This window comes from Cricetulus griseus, chromosome 6, assembly GCF_003668045.3.
Source record: "Cricetulus griseus strain 17A/GY chromosome 6, alternate assembly CriGri-PICRH-1.0, whole genome shotgun sequence".
In the NCBI taxonomy this organism is placed as follows: Eukaryota; Metazoa; Chordata; class Mammalia; order Rodentia; family Cricetidae; genus Cricetulus; species Cricetulus griseus.
Window position 1 is genome coordinate 91,948,442 of NC_048599.1, and position 15,901 is coordinate 91,964,342.

Here is a 15,901-nt window from a genome sequence, read left to right on the forward strand (position 1 = left end):
CAGTGTATATCTGTGGATGTCTGCCTCTGCTTCCATCAGCCACCAGATGAGGGCTATCAAAGTAGTCATCAATCTCATTTTAGGGGAAGGGCGTTTAGGTTATTCTCTCCACCATTGCCTGGATTGTCAGTTTGTGTTGTCCTTGTAGGTCTCTGGGAATCTCCCTAGTGCCAGATCTCTCCTCAGACCTATAGTGGCTCCCTCTAATATGGTATCTCTCATCTTGCTCTCTCTCCTCTATTCTTCTCCCAGCTATTTCTGGGGGAAATATCTTCCCTCGATATTTCTGCTCCTCCATTTCCTCTCCTCCACTTCTCTTCTCCTGCTCTCATTTTGGCAGCTCTCTCTACCCTACCCTCATGCTCCTAATTAGCTCAGGAGTTCCTGCCCCTTCCCATTCCTGGGGTCCATTCATTTATCCCTTAGAGACCTTCATGTTTCCTAGTTTCTTTGGTGAAGAGGGTTATAGGCTGGTAATCCTTTGCTCTATGTCTAAAATTCATATCTGAGTGAGTACATACCATGTTTGTCTTTTTGTGACTGGGTTACCTCACTCAGGATGGTTTCTTCTAGTTCCATCCATTTGCCTGTGAATTTCAAGATTCCATTGCTTTTTTCTGCTGAGTAGCACTCCATTGTATAAATATACCACATTTTCTCTATCCATTCTTCAGTTGAGGGGAATCTAGGTTGCTTCCAGGTTCTGGCTATTACTAACAATGCTGCTATGAACATGGTTGAACATATGTCCTTGTTGTATGAAAATGCACTATTTGGGTATATACCCAAGAGAAGAATGGATGGATCTCGAGGTAGACTGATTCCCGTTTTTCTGAGCAACCACCATACTGATTTCCAAAGTGGTCTTACAAGTTTGCACTCCCACCAGCAATGGAGGAGTGTTCCTTTTTCTCCACATCCTCTCCAGCATAGATTGTCATTGGTATTTTTGATTTTAGCCATTCTGAAACGTGTGAGGTGGTATCTCAAAGTTGTTTTAAGTTGCATTTCTCTGATGGCCAAGGATTTTGAAAACTTTCTTAAGTGTCTTTCAGCCATTTCAGATTCCTCTGTTGAGAATTCTCTATTTAGTTCTGCACCCCACTTTTTAATTTCATTGTTTGGTGTTTTGGTGGCTAGCTTCTTGAGATCCTTGTATATTTTGGAAATCATCCCTCTGTCAGCTGTGGGGTCAGTGAAGATCTTTTCCCATTCTGTGGTCGGTCATTTTGTCTTACTGACGTGTCCTTTGCCTTGCAGAAGCTTCTCAGTTTCAGGAGGTCCCATTTATTAATTGTAGACCTCAATGTCTGTGCTACTGGCATAATGTTCAGGAAGTGGTCTCCTGTGCCAATTTGTTCAAGGGTAACTCCCACTTTCTGTTCTAGAAGATTCAGTGTGGCTGGATTTATGGAGAGATCTTTGATCCATTTGCACTTACATTTTGTGCATGGTGACAGATATGGGTCTATCTGCAATCTTCTGCATGTCCGAATCCAATTGTGCCAGCACCATTTCTTGAAGATGCTATCTTTTTTTTTTAAATTTATTTATTAGTTCTAGTTAGGGAATAAGCTTGTTTCACATGTAAGTCCCTTCTTCCTCTCCCTCCCCTCACCCCCATCCCTCCTCCCCCACCCCCAACCTACCCCACCCATCTACCCACCTCTCCCCAGGCAGGGTAGGGCCCTCCATGGGGGCTCTGCAAAGTCCACCAAATCTTCCAGTGCTGGTCCTGGGCCCTTCCCCATGTGTCCAGGGCCAGAGTGTAACCCTTCACATGGGATGGGCTCTCCAAGTCCCTTCTAGCACCAGGGGAAAATACTACTCCACCACCAGAAGCTCCCTGGAGTACAGAGGCCTCCTTATTGACATTCATGTTCAGGTGTCTGGATCAGTCTTGCACTGGCCTCCCCGACAGCAGAAGATGCTATCTTTTTTTCCATTGTATAGATTTAGCATCTTTGCCAAATTAAGGTGTGTGTAGGTGTGTGGGTTAGTATTAGGGTTTTCAATTCGATTCCATTGGTCTATTTGTCTATATTTGTGCCAATACCAAGCTGTTTTCAGAACTATGGCTCTATAATAGAGCTTGAAGTCAGGGATGGTGATGCCTCCAGAAGATCCTTTATTGTAAAGAGTTGTTTTGGCTATCCTGTTTTTTTTTTTTATTTTTCCATATAAAGTTGAGAATTGTTCTTTCAATGTCTGTGAAGAACTGTGTAGGGATTTTGATGGGGATTGTGTTGAATCTGTAGATTACTTTTGGCAAGATTGCCATTTTTACTATGTTGATTCTACCTATCCAAGAGCATGGGAGATCTTTCTATTTTCTGGTATCTTCTTTAATTTCTTTCTTTAAAGTCTCAAAGTTCTTACTGTACACGTCTTTCACTTTTTTGGTTAGTGTTACCCCAAGATATTTTTTGTTTCTTGTGGATATTGTGAAAGGTGATGTTTCCCTGATTTCTTTCTCATTGGATTTATCATCTGTATATAGTAGGGCTACTGATTTTTTTGAGTTAATTTTGTATCCTGCTACCTTGCTGAAGGAGTTTATCAGCTGTAGGAGTTCCCTGGTAGAGTTTTTCGGGTCACTAATATAGACTTTCATGTCATCTGCAAATAGTGAAAGTTTGAGTTCTTTCTTTCCAATTTGTATCCCTTTGATCCCCTTTTCTTGTCTTATTGCTCTAGCTAGAACTTCAAGTACAATATTTAAAAGATATGGTGAGAGTGGACTGCCTTGTCTTGTTCCTGATTTTAGAGGAATTGCTTTGAGTTTCTCTCCATTTAGTTTGATGTTGGCTACTGGTTTGGTGTATATTGCAATTATCTTGTTTAGTTATGTTCCTGTTATTCCTGTTCTCTCCAAGATCTTTATCATGAAGGGATGTTGGATTTTGTCAAAGGCTTTTTCAGCATCTAGTGAGATGATCATGTGGTTTTTCTTTTTCAGTTTGTTTATATGGTGGATTACATTGATGGATTTTCGTATGTTGAACCATCCTTGCATCCCTGGGATGAAGCCTACTTGATCATGGTGGATGATTTTTCTGATCAGTTCTTGGATTAGATTCGCCAATATTTTACTGAGTATTTTAGCATCGATGTTCATGAGGGATATTGGTCTGTAGTTCTCTTTCTTAGTTGTATCTTTGTGTGGCTTGGTTATCAAAGTGATTGTAGCCTCGCAAAAAGAGTTTGGCAATGTCCCTTCTGCTTCTATTGTGCAGAACAGTTTGAGGAGTACTTCTATTAGTTCTTCTTTGAATTTCTGGTAGAATTCTGCAGTGAAGCCATCTGGTCCTGGGCTTTTTTTTTGGTTGGGAGGCTTTTGATGACTGCTTCTATTTCATTAGGGGTTATAGGTTGATTTAAAATGCTTATCTGTTGTTGGTTTAATTCTGGTAAGTGATATCTATCCAGAAAACAGTCCATTTCCTTTAGATTTTTGAATTTTGTGGAGTACAAGTTTTCAAAGTATGACCTGAAGATTCTCTGGATTTCCTCAGTGTCCATTGTTATATCCCCCTTTTCTTTTCTGATTTTGTTAATTAGCATGCTCTCTCTCTGCCTTTTGGTTAGTTTGGATAGAGGTTTGTCTATCTTGTTGATCTTCTCAAAGAACCAACTCTTTGTTTCATTGATTCTTTGTAATGTTTTTTCTAGTTTCTGCTTTATTGATTTTAGTCCTCAGTTTGATTATTTCCTGAAGTCTACTCCTCCTTGCTGAGTTTGCTTCTGTTTGCTCTAAAGCTTTCAGTTGTTCTGTCAATTCTCTAATGTGATTTTTCTCCAGTTTCTTCATGTGGGCACTTAGTGCTATGAACTTTCTTCTTAGCACTGGTTTCAAAGTGTCCCATAAGTTTGGGTATGTTGTGTCTACATTCTCATTGAATTCTAGGAATTCTTTAATTTCTTTTTTTATTTCTTCCTCAACCCAGGAATGGTGCAATTGGGTGTTATTCAATTTCCACGAATATGTAGGGTTTCTGCAATTTGTATTGCTGTTGAATTCCAGCTTTAAAGCATGGTGATCTGATAAGATACAGGGGGTTATTTCAATTCTTTTGTAACTGTGGAGCTTTGCTTTGCTGCCAACTATGTGGTCAATTTTAGAGAAGGTTCCATGTGGCACTGAGAAGAAGGTATATTCTTTTGTGCTTGGATGTAATGTTCTACAGATATCTGTTAAACCTAGTTGGGTCATAACTTCTGCCAGATCCTTTTTTTCTTTGTTAAGTTTCTGTCTGGTGGTCCTGTCTATTGATGAAAGGGCGATGTTGAAGTCTTCTACTATAAGGGTGTGTGGTTTTATGTGTGGTTTGTGCTTTAGCAATGTTTCTTTTACAAATGTGGCTGCCTTCGTATTTGGGGCATAGATGTTCAGGATTGAGACTTCATCTTGATGGACTTTTCCTATGATGAGTATGAAATGTCCTTCTTCATCTCTTTTGATTGATTTTAGTTTGAAGTCTAATTTGTTAGATATTAGGATGGCTACACCAGCTTGTTTCTTGGGCCCATTTGATTGGAAAATCTTTTCCCAATCTTTTATTCTGAGGTAATGCCTGTCTTTGAATTTGAGGTGTGCTTCTTGTAAACAGCAGAAGGATGGATTCTGTCTTCGTATCCATTCTGTTAACCTATATCTTTTTATGGGCAAGTTAGGACCATTGACATTTAGGGATATTAATGTCCATTGATTGTTGGTTCTTGTTTGTTTTGGATTTATTGTTGGTGGTGTCACTGTGTGTAGATTTTGCCCTCCTGTTTCTTTTTGTGTTTGGTAAAATTGGATTATCTATTGCCTATGTTTTTGTGAGTGTAGTTATGTTCGTTGGGTTGGAGTTTTCCTTCTAGAACCTTTGGTAATGCTGCTGGATTTGTGGATACGTATTGTTTAAATCTGTTTTTATCATGGGATATCTTGTTTTCTCCATCTATAGTGATTGAAAGTTTTGCTGTGTACACTAGTCTGGGTTGATTTCCATGCTTCCTTAGTGCTTGTAGGATATGTATCCAAGACCTTCTGGCTTTCAGAGTTTCCATTGAGAAGTCGGGTGTGATTCTGATCGGTCTGCCTTTATATGTTACTTGGCCATTTTCCTTTGCTGCTCTGAATATTTTCTCTTTATTCTGAAGATTTGATGTTTTGATTATTATGTGTGTGCGGGGGGACTTCTTTTTGTGGTCCAGTCTGTTTGGTGTTCTGTAAGCTTCCTGTACTTTCATAGGCATATCCTTGTGTAGGTTGGGGAAGTTTTCTTTCTTCTATGATTTTGTTGAATATGTTTTCTGTACCTTTGAGCAGTGTTTCTTCACCTTCTTCTATACCTATTATTCTTAGGTTTGGTTTTTCACGGTGTCCCATATTTCCTGGATATTTTGTGTTAGGGATTCTTGGACTTGAGATTTTCTTTGGTCGATGAATGTATATCCTCTAGCAAGTCTTCAATAACTGAAATTCTCTCTACTATCTCTTGAATTCTATTAGTTATACTCACATCTTTAGTTCCTGATCATTTTTCCAGCCTTTCCATTTCCCGCATCGCCTCATTCTGTGTTTTCTTTATTGTGTCTATTTCAGCTTTCATGCCTTTAGCTGTTTTGAGTGCTTCCTTCACTTGTTTGGTTATTTTTTCTTGGGTTTCTTTAGATTCTTTAAGAGATTTGTTTATTTCTTGAATTTTTTGTTTGTCTTTTCCTACATTTTGTGTAATTTTTTGCTTGCTTTTTCTTCTATTTCTTTAAGGGATTTTCTTGTTTCCTCTTTAAAGGTCTCTATCATCTTGCAGAGATAATTTTTGAGGTCCACCTCTTCTTCATCTTTTGTGTCGAGCTTTTCAGATCTTGCTGGTGTGGAGTCCCTAGATTCTGGCGGTATCATATTGGTCTTTCTGTTGTTGAGTGAGTTCTTATTCTGTCTTCTTCCCATATCTTCTTCCAGTGGATGCGGGTGGGGTCTCTCTATCTCCTCTTGTGACCCTGTGGTGTGTGTGGGCCAGGGATTCAATGTCCACAGCTCTGGATGGTCTTGCCTTTCCTGGTAGTTTCCTCACTCCGAAGGAGTTAGGCTTTGGTAGGGGTCAGATCCGAGGAATGGGAAGGAAGAGTGAGGTGTATCCAGACTCAGGGAGCTCCTCCCTGGCTGTGCGGGTCTACTCCAAGCAGCACAGGCCCAGAGAGATTGGGTGACTTACCAAGGTCATTCACCTTGGTAGGGATCAGGTCATCTGAGCAGGAAGGAAGAGTGAGGTGTTTCCAGACTCAGGGAGCTCCTCCCTGGCTGGGTAGGTCTACTCCAATCAGGCGCAGGCCCAGAGAGATGGGGTGAATGGGGCTTTGGACAGGAGTTGGGCAAAAGCAGAGGGTCATTCACCTTGTTATGCGTCATGTCGGCAGTCTCACATTCTTAAACTGTGGGGAAACAGCGATATGTTATTCCACAATTGCAAAGAGTTTCCTGTGGGAGGCCACCGAGTTTGTCTTCCAGAGACTAGTCTCACTGCAAGCTCTTCTCACAGGCTTTAGTCTTTCAAACCTTGCAGCATCCCTGTCTGGCTACTTTAATCAGCCCTGCACTCAAATCTTTTATTTGCTTCTCATTTGGAATCATTTTCTTCCACCTGTCTTGAGTGGCTGTAAACCAGGGAGCTTTCCTCTCATGATCCTTGCCGATGTTGTAGTTTTTCCATACGGAGAACTGGAGGCAGAGTTCTGTGTGTAGCACATTCGGTTTACTTTCTTGGCTCTTTCCAAAGCTCCCATGCTCCTTGGCAGCCTATTCAGTAGTAAAGCACCTGTGAGTTTGGTGCTCCTGAGAGTTGGAGTCCACCAGGCAAGACAGGTCCTCATCCTTCACACAGGAGATCTGTTTTTTCCTTGTGGGTTGTGTTTACTATCCTCTGAGCTAGGAACTGCTTGAAACCGGCTCGTTTGCTAATGGACACCACATTCTTCACACAAATATCAGCGACTTTGAAGGCACTCAGTTGATTTGGTTTCTGGTGAGCCACAAAGGTGGGCTTCTTCCCTGGAGGAGCAAAGGCAGGGCCAACAGAGTTAGCAATCACAGCCTGTAATGACTGAATGTGTCAGGCAGTTCAAGCACATGGAGTAGAATTCTTTCTGAAAGGCTTGTGGAATGGTTGAGACCAGTTTTTCCCCCCAGAGAATATGCCCGTGGTCTCAGGGACAACTGCTGTGGAAATGTTAGGCATTCCTGTTAGGATCAGGACCTCACTGTGTAGAACACACGGCTTCCCAAAGTCTCTGAAGCCAGGTGAGTTCTGGAAAGGCACAGATTAAACAAAACAACAACAACAACAACAACAACAACAAAAACAAACCAAAAAGCCCCCCTAAATATGAAAAAAGCCAAAGTCTAAATAGCAAAAGTAACTATATAAATACTCTATAAATAGAATGTAATATGTAAATAGAATGTTATATGAGGTCATATTTAACATAATTTAATGTAAACATTAAAAAGATGGCTAGGTAAATAATTTTACAGAACAGAGGATAGCACTTTGCAGTATTTTTAATTAAAATATAGCATTTAACCCAGGTTTAATAAAGAAGCCTGAAGCTGAATTAATCTGTTAACTTCATAGAAATATTTAGTTTTTAATCAGAAAGCAATATTAGTCCTAGAAATATTCCTCTGAAATAAAAAGGCCTCTAAAATCAGATTTGGGTCATTGATTCTTTTAAACTACATTTTTATTATTAATGTCACTACAGATTTTTAGTTGTAAGATCATTAAAATATTATAAGGTTTTCTCTGTCTATCCATCTCTTAAAGAGATACTGGGATTCTTTAATATTTTCTTGAACTAATTTCTTTTGCTCATTTTTTTTGTTAAAAACTTGAAAGTTCTGCCATCTTTGCTACATGTTATGTATTTTTGAAGCCATCAAAGATGAACATAAAGTACTAGAAATTATACCTCAAATGCAGATAACTCTGAATCACATAAAGCCAGTAATTTTCCTACGTACAATAGTCTGTGCAAAGGTTACCTTCAAATTATGTATTCAGCATCCAAGGCAGAATTTGTAGCAAGACAGAAGTTTCTGTTCTTAAATCAGAGTTTATCCTTTTACTAATAAGCTGTTCTGTAAAGTTGTGCCACCGGGTTATCACTTGTTAGCAGTGGAACACAATGTTTTAGTCTTCTTTGTCACCGAAATTGTGTGTTTTAATGCAGAGAGGTGCTATGGGGTAAATGACCCCTAGTTAGCCATTATGAGTTGTTATATAAGATCTGACTGGAGCAGGTTCTGAAAATTAATTCTTTTTCATAAACCCAAATCTAAGTTGAGAAACTGGCTTCTTGATAACTGAATAACCAGAGGTAGTACATGCCCATCTGCTCATTACAAGAGTAATGAGTCATGCGATTTTGGTAGAAAATTTTATGATAAATATAAGCAAACTTCATTATTATAAATATAACCTCTTTACCATTCAGGAAAAGAAAACTGTTATTTTTTCTGCAGAACAGAGATCTTTACTTAGTGTGCAGCTGTCCTGGACTGTTTTCTTCCTATGACCTGACTTGGGACAGTGTTAGAAATCTCAAACTTGACCCTTTCTGGTCTAGTCTGTTTGAATAGCTAGTACAGTAGTGGATTTAACATGGTACCTCTTCCCAAGTCAAGTGAAGCTAGGCCAATTTCCTTATCACTATCAGCTTCAGTCATTTGAAGTTGATGGGGTTAAGTTAGGAGGTTCCTATGTGCCCTTTGTTCTGAAAATTCTTGTTCTTAACTCAACTCTGTTGAAAACATGAGTGCTCTCTTGGGTGTGCCTACGTAAAGCTTTGGGGCAACAGTTTCAAAATAATCTTGCAACAACCACATTATCTTTCAGTAGCTTAAACTAAGTGGTTTTGGGGACAGAACTACTCACTAGACTGAGTGCTCAGCATCAACACAGAGGACCATCCCTGCTCACATTGCTGTGGCAAGCTCTACAAAGCATCTCTGATATTGAGTAAGAACTTCTCTAGCTTCTATTCATAAAGCTGCCAATGGTGTTGGGCATTGTGAGTGAAAGTGTTCAACAGTTCAGTGGAAGGGACAGGACAGTATGATGGGACCAGTAGCAATTCAGACAGTTTGTATTACTAATGATTTCCTTATCTCAGAACATACTCTAAGTGGTACCACCTATTTGTCTCCTGAAGTATTTGCCAAAATTAAAGAGCTTAATTTTGAAAAAAATTAATCACCATATAGCATTTAAAAATTATTTATTTACAGTATATGTGTATCCACATTGGTTGACAGTGGATGTGTGTGGGGGGGTCAGTTCTTTCCTTCTGCCATGTTGGTTCTGGTGGTCAAACAGGCTGTCAGGTTTGGTTTCAAACACCTTAATTATGGAACCATCTTGCCATACCAAAATACCAAATATCTTATGGTGTGTGTGTGTGTGTGTGTGTGTGTGTGTGTGTGTGTGTGTATTGTAGGCATGTGTGTGCAAGTATCTCACTGTTAGGCACAATTTGAGGTAAGAACTTGATGATGGGATGTCTTTCCTTAATAATGTCTTCAACTTAGAGACAGGGTCTGTAAGATGAGTTTTCATCTGTAGTTCTGTAAATGTTCATAGACACTGCTGTGTGAACATATTGTTTTACTTCAGTTAGATATTTTATGTGCAGAAAGGTATGTTTGGGTTTTAGATGTTATCTTACCTAGAAAATTCACTCCATGGTTTTACATTTCATCTAGTCGGCAGAAAATGTCAGACTATAATATTTAAGGTTCCCTATCTTCAAACTACTCTAGTTTTATAAAAATCATACATTCATTGTAAATGAACTATCTTTGTTTTTCTGTCAGTGATAATGGAATTCATTTTTAGTTTATGAGCTATGCATAGTATTGGCTAGCAACTACTTTAAGATTATGTTAAACAAGTTAGCAAACACATGGAATTAGAGGTGAACTATTTGAAATGATTATAAATTTCATGTAGTTAAGTCATCCTCAGAGAAAGACATTTTCAGAATTCCGGTAATCACCCGAGCTGATCAGGCTCCACTCCCCACTCTTGGCTATCAGTCTGCAGTTGGAGTCCTGTAATTCACTGTTTACCATGGAGCTGAGTGTATTATATCACATTTGTTTCTCCACTGTAAGGCCAGAACAGCTTCTTCTGGCAGTCTTAGTAGAAAGTCATTTCAAAATAATATTTATTCTGGAAACTGTTGTCCTTCTCCTGATAAGTGATGAAACTCCCTCATGCTGTTTCCTGTACTTGTTTTGCTTCCAAAGTTTCTGTAATAGTAAATTGAAAAAAAAAAAAAGAAGAAAAAGGATTAGTGAAAGCCATAGAATCTGCATCTCATTTTAGGGATTATGTTTCCTAAGTCAATCTTTGTTCCAAAGGCTTAATTAAAAAATATTTGTTGACTGAAGAGTAAAGAGCATCTGCAGCTTTCATTCTGCCACAAAACTCTAGCTTCCTGGTGTTTTTGGAAAAGTATTTAAAAATGGGAGAAATCTTTTTCTCTTTGTAAAACTTTATAATTTATGCAGTTATTTTTAAAAGATACACTCTAGTTATAATAAAAGCTTCTTAAACTCATTACACTAGTTTTTACTTGGAGTCAGCATTTGAAAACTATTTGATTTTGCTAGATGCTCTTAATAATATGATACCCATATCTCACTGGTAAAATCTGGGCTAGTAGTACATGGACTTGCTCTCTTTTAAGTCATACCACCCATGTACAACTATGAGAACAATGTCTGTCGCTAATAAACTCCCGCTAACAGAAGATGTCATTATTAGCTCTCACTGGATTGGTGGAGACTTATGTAGGAAGCATTTGGGCTGTTGTTACTGAGTGAGCATGAGGCACAGTGGGTCCATACCTAAGCAGTAATCATTGTGAGACTCCTCACTGCATCAACTCTCTAATATGCTTGTAGCAGAGTGTGCTGATGGCACATCTATTCAGATGTCCACTATGAAGCCGTTACACAGATGAGCCATGCTTGGCCTGCTGTGCTTTTCACTACCTTGAATGTAGCACGAGCTTTCTCAAGTTGAACCATCCTTTTTGTTTCCAACCATGTGCCAGGCTGCTGTTGAGTGCTGATATTTCTTAACAGAAAAATATTCACTTATTCTTTGTTCTTTAATAAGGGGACACTTAGGGTTCTAGAAGGGCAATTTCATCTGCAGCATTTAACAAGTTCTGTAGTTTTCCTAATTGCTAGTGAAGCATAGCACTGACTTTTTAGTAGCATAGCTCTGGAAGTAACTGGAAGGCTGTAAATTAGGTATATTTCTGTGGCTTTTCTAGAAAATGTGTGCAGACAAAGGGAAGGAGTTCCCTGAATGTTGGATGACTTCATAAGAATTTAAAACAGTTTCCTTTACAGTATACATAGCAACAGCCAGTAACATCGGTTCACAGCAGTTTTGCTCGTAATCTTCTTAGACAAATAAATTGAGTTTTTATAAAAAGAAAATGTAGTATAATGCATTTTGGAAAGAGTGTTTATCAGAACAATTCCTCTTACGGTCATATTAAAATGGTAATTTAAGTATTTTTTTTTTTTTTGCCAAAGGAGGATGATAAATTTTTACAGTGTGTATGTATTTGTATATACAGCACGTTACAGAACAGAAGAGGAGTTTGACTTTTAAAATGTGCTATTGCCCATGTTCTTTCTTGTCACTATTAATCACAGAATGTTGCTCACATGCTTTGCAATACAGTTCAGCACAAGACTGATGAAGATAATTCTGAATTAGTGCTAGACTGAGACAAAATAATGAAATGTCTTGAACAAGCACACACATTTATAGATATAAAAATCTTTTAATTAAAATTTTCAGCAAATCTAGTGAAAACAATAAAACTTACAGACAGTTTTTGGTTGAATCTAGACTTCTAAGTTTCTTTAGTTTGTACAAAAGAGGTCACTTTCCTCCAATTCATCTTTCTTTCCTCTTGTTCTCTCCCTTTCCCTTTCTTCCTGTCCCTCCACTATCCTTTCTCTTTTCCTTTCCTTCCCTTTTATTGCCTCTCCTCCCTTTTCTCTAACTCTGTACCTGTGTGTGAACATGTACTGCAATGTGATCCTCTGGGCAGGTGAATGTGATGTGTGATCAGATGCTTATGAATGCCGGAAGTGGACGCTGGATGTCTTCCTATTGCTTTCCACTTATGGAGGCAGGATTCCTTGCTGAACCCAGGGCCTGCCAGCTTGGGTAGTCTCTCTCACAAGCTTGCCTTGGTGAAAGCTAGAGGGATTGTCTTGTAAGAGTTGTGATTACAGGTGGACTGCCACACCTGCTGAATGTGAACTTTGATTCTCACAACCTTATGCCAATTACTGTGTCCACTGAGCCATCTCCCCAACTTTTTCCTATTATTTGCCCCTATTTATTCTGTGCATGTGTGTATGCATTTGTGAGTGTGTGTGTGTGTGTGTGTGTGTGTGTGTGTGTGTGTGTGTGTGTGTGTGTGTGTGTGTTGTGTGTAATTTTTGTGGGCATAAGTTGTGCTGCATGTATGGAGGTCAGAGGACAGTTTTGAGAGGTCTGTTCTTGTCCACCTTTACATGGGTGCTAGGGATTAAACAGGTTTTCAGGCTTGAATCACCAAGCAGAAAACACAATCACTCACTGAACTATCTTCCCTCCCTCCCTCCCTCCCTCCCTCCCTCCTCCCTCCCTCCCTCCCTCCCTCCCTCCCTCCTCCCTCCTTCCCTCTCTCCCTCCCTCCCTCTCTCCCTCCCTCTCTCAGTCCCTTCCTCCTCTCCCTCACCTTTTTCTTTCCTTTCCTTCATCTTCCCCCTCCACCCCTTGTATTTTGAGATAGAGTCTTACTCTGGAGTTCATATGGTCCTCAAATTTGAGATTCTCCTGTCTTAGCCTCCTTAGTGTAGGATCACAGGTAAATGACAACCATGCTCGATTTTCTCTTTTCTTTTCTTTAGGTAGGTTATAAGATGAGATGAGGGCAGACAGAGGTACCCTGTTTCATTACAATAAGATTTTCTTCTACATATGGTTCAGTTGCTTGGACAGTGAGACAGGGTTAATAATAGAAGACCATTCTTAGCTAAGCAGGTAGCCTAGGCCTAGTCTCAGCACAGTCTCTGTTGAGTTTCAACTTAATCATTGGTCTTTCTAGCTTACTTTGCACAGTGAGAGAATCCCATTGTCACCAGGAGCAAGAGGACCAGGTAGAGAGAGTAGTTCATCTGTGCACAAGTGGCCTCAGTCCCTCAGAGAAACCTTTTCAGGTTAGGGCAGCTCCAGAGTGCTGGGTCATTTCCCTGCATTCCAAAGTGACTTGGGAGACAATGGACCCTGCAGACTTTTAATTGCTATGCTTATGCCCATGATTATCATAGTCTATAGCACTAAGTCTCTTCCAAATGAGCCTGTTATTTCTTCATAGATGGTAGGGCTAGGAAGACAATGATGACAGAGGGTCCTAACATTCTGCCTGTGACCAACAAAACAATTGTGCCTTTTTCTGTATTCATTTTGCTTTGTAACACCATGAGCTAATGTTTCAGACCTTGTGCTCATAAATTATCAAGACAACCTTTAACTGCTATTAATAAAGCACCTGTAACCCTATTTTCAGTACATCAAAAAACAAAACACACCAAAATACAAGACTATTGCTCCCAGACTTTCTTTCATTTATGCACCAATCAATGCTACTTCCCCACCCAGTGTCTTTTTTAAAGAACACAGCCTATTTAATATTATATATTTGTTTTTGTGGCCTTTGTGGATCAAACTGAGCTTTTAGACTCTTATTAAAGATAAACCATGTAATAAAAAAGTGAAACAAAATTGGTTGTTTATTCTCTTTCCAAGCTTTTGTTTATGTATTCTCATCTTGATGGTACAGAGACAAGAAAAGTCTGCTTTGTTCTTCTTGATCTTGAGTGATTTCTCTTGTGCTAGATTCTGGAGTCAAATTTATTTTCTGCTTTAGATATATACAGAGATATCTCCCAAGTCTTGGAATGTATTATTTCCCAAGGCAATAAATCTAGGAAGGTGACTAAAAGCTCAAAATAACTTAATGAAGTTGTTGAGTCCCTGACATGTTTATGCAATTCATCATTTAAACAATATGCAACCATGACTTTTTAAAGTTTTAATCAGGTCTATTCTTTAGGGCAAAGAACATTAAGAGAAGCATATATAGAAGAGAATCTTCCCATTTTATTGGTTTCAGAGGTTTCCAATTTGTTCTTTACAGTGCTATGAGTGTAGATAGAAGCATTTGCTTGTTTTATCTTGCCATGGAACTATACTGAGGAACTCATTAAATATTAAGAAGAAACTTAACTGGTATCAATAAACATGTGCTGTCTTCAGTATATCTTAAAAAAATAAGAGTTACTGTCTTAGTTATGGTTTCTATTGCTGTGATAACACCATGACCATAGGTAGCATCTTGTTGATGAAAGGCTTTATTTCACTTCCACATCACAGACTATCACCAAGGAAGTCAGGGTAGGAATTCAAACAGGGCAGATCAAGTGCCCAGCCCACCTCCTGATGACAGTCTGAGTCAATGATAGAAGTATGATCATTGGTTTGGGTGGATTCTGTTGCAGCTGAAGAGACAGGTAGATAAATGATCATTCTTCTATTAAGAGAAAGAAAGCTCTGGAATCTTGTAGACCTGGAGGCATCAGAATGTATGTATCTTTACTATTTCATGTTGTGTGTTTAAAACTCAGGTCACTGAGGAACTGCAGAGCCCCTCTTCTGTCCTCTCCTCTCCTCTCCTCTCCTCTCCTCTCCTCTCCTCTCCTCTCCTCTCCTCTCCTCTCCTCTCCTCTCCTCTTCTGCCTGGATTTTATTGTCAGAGGATGGGGATGTTATTGTTTATGTTATAGCTCACCTTGAAAATTTGTGTCTTTTCAGCAGAAGCTATTTCATTGAAAAGGTGTATTTTTTTTTGTCTGAGTCCGTAAACGGAGAAATAACTTTTTGGTCTACTCTTAGGCATGTATTTTAAGCTCTCTGGGAAGCAATGCTGAGGGAAATTTAGGATTATAAGAAGTTTGTATTAGTCAGATAGTGCTACCATACAAATTGCTACAGAATGGGACTCAAATAACTCTGCTTTTCCAGAGACTGAGGCCTAGAAGTCTAACTTAAGTTGCAAGGAGCTTTGGTTTCTCCTGAGTGTGTGGATGGTCATCTTTTTGTATACACATTTCCCTCTCCCCTGAGGCATATATGTACACTCTTTCTCCTTATAAGGGCATTAGACATGACCTCCTTAAGGGTCCTCTTCCAAAAATAGTCATATTAGGAATTAGAGTCTCAACATGTAAAATGTGAGCAGATACAGTTAAGTCCATAATAAAGTTTAATGAGATTTTACATTTGTAAATAGGTGAAAAGGAAGGAAGTATTAACTGGGAAAAAAAAGGTTTCAGGTCATACTGTAGATCTCTCATTTGGAAATCAGTAGCCAGAGACTGAGTAGAGGATGTTGGGTAATACATTTGCCTATTAGGACCCTTCATTGAGAAGTATGGCCAGATCTTCTTACCTTGGCTAGTGTCCAGTCTTTGCTTGTAGTGTTCCCAAGGAAAAAATGTAGCTTTGGGGTTATAAAATATACCCTGAAGACTCATAGTACTTACAGACATTTTTTCTTACAAATCTATGAATTATACTTTTGATTTCCATTAACAATATTAAAATCACATCTTTCCTTCACAGATAAGGACTATCTATTGAGTATTATCAGGTTTTCCTATGACTTCTGTTCATCAGCATTTGAGAGGAAGACTAGAATATGTCACCTTCATTTTTGGTTTCCCAAGGAGAATAATCTCCCACTACCATCATTTGGGAGAAGAAAATGAATC

At 39.0% G+C, this 15,901-nt stretch overlaps 1 pseudogene; it reads right to left on the reverse strand.

The window, feature by feature from the left end:
* Positions 1-6,857: 6,857 nt before the first annotated feature.
* The window catches only part of LOC100753510, a 58,523-nt pseudogene continuing 49,479 nt past the window's right edge, over positions 6,858-15,901 (reverse strand).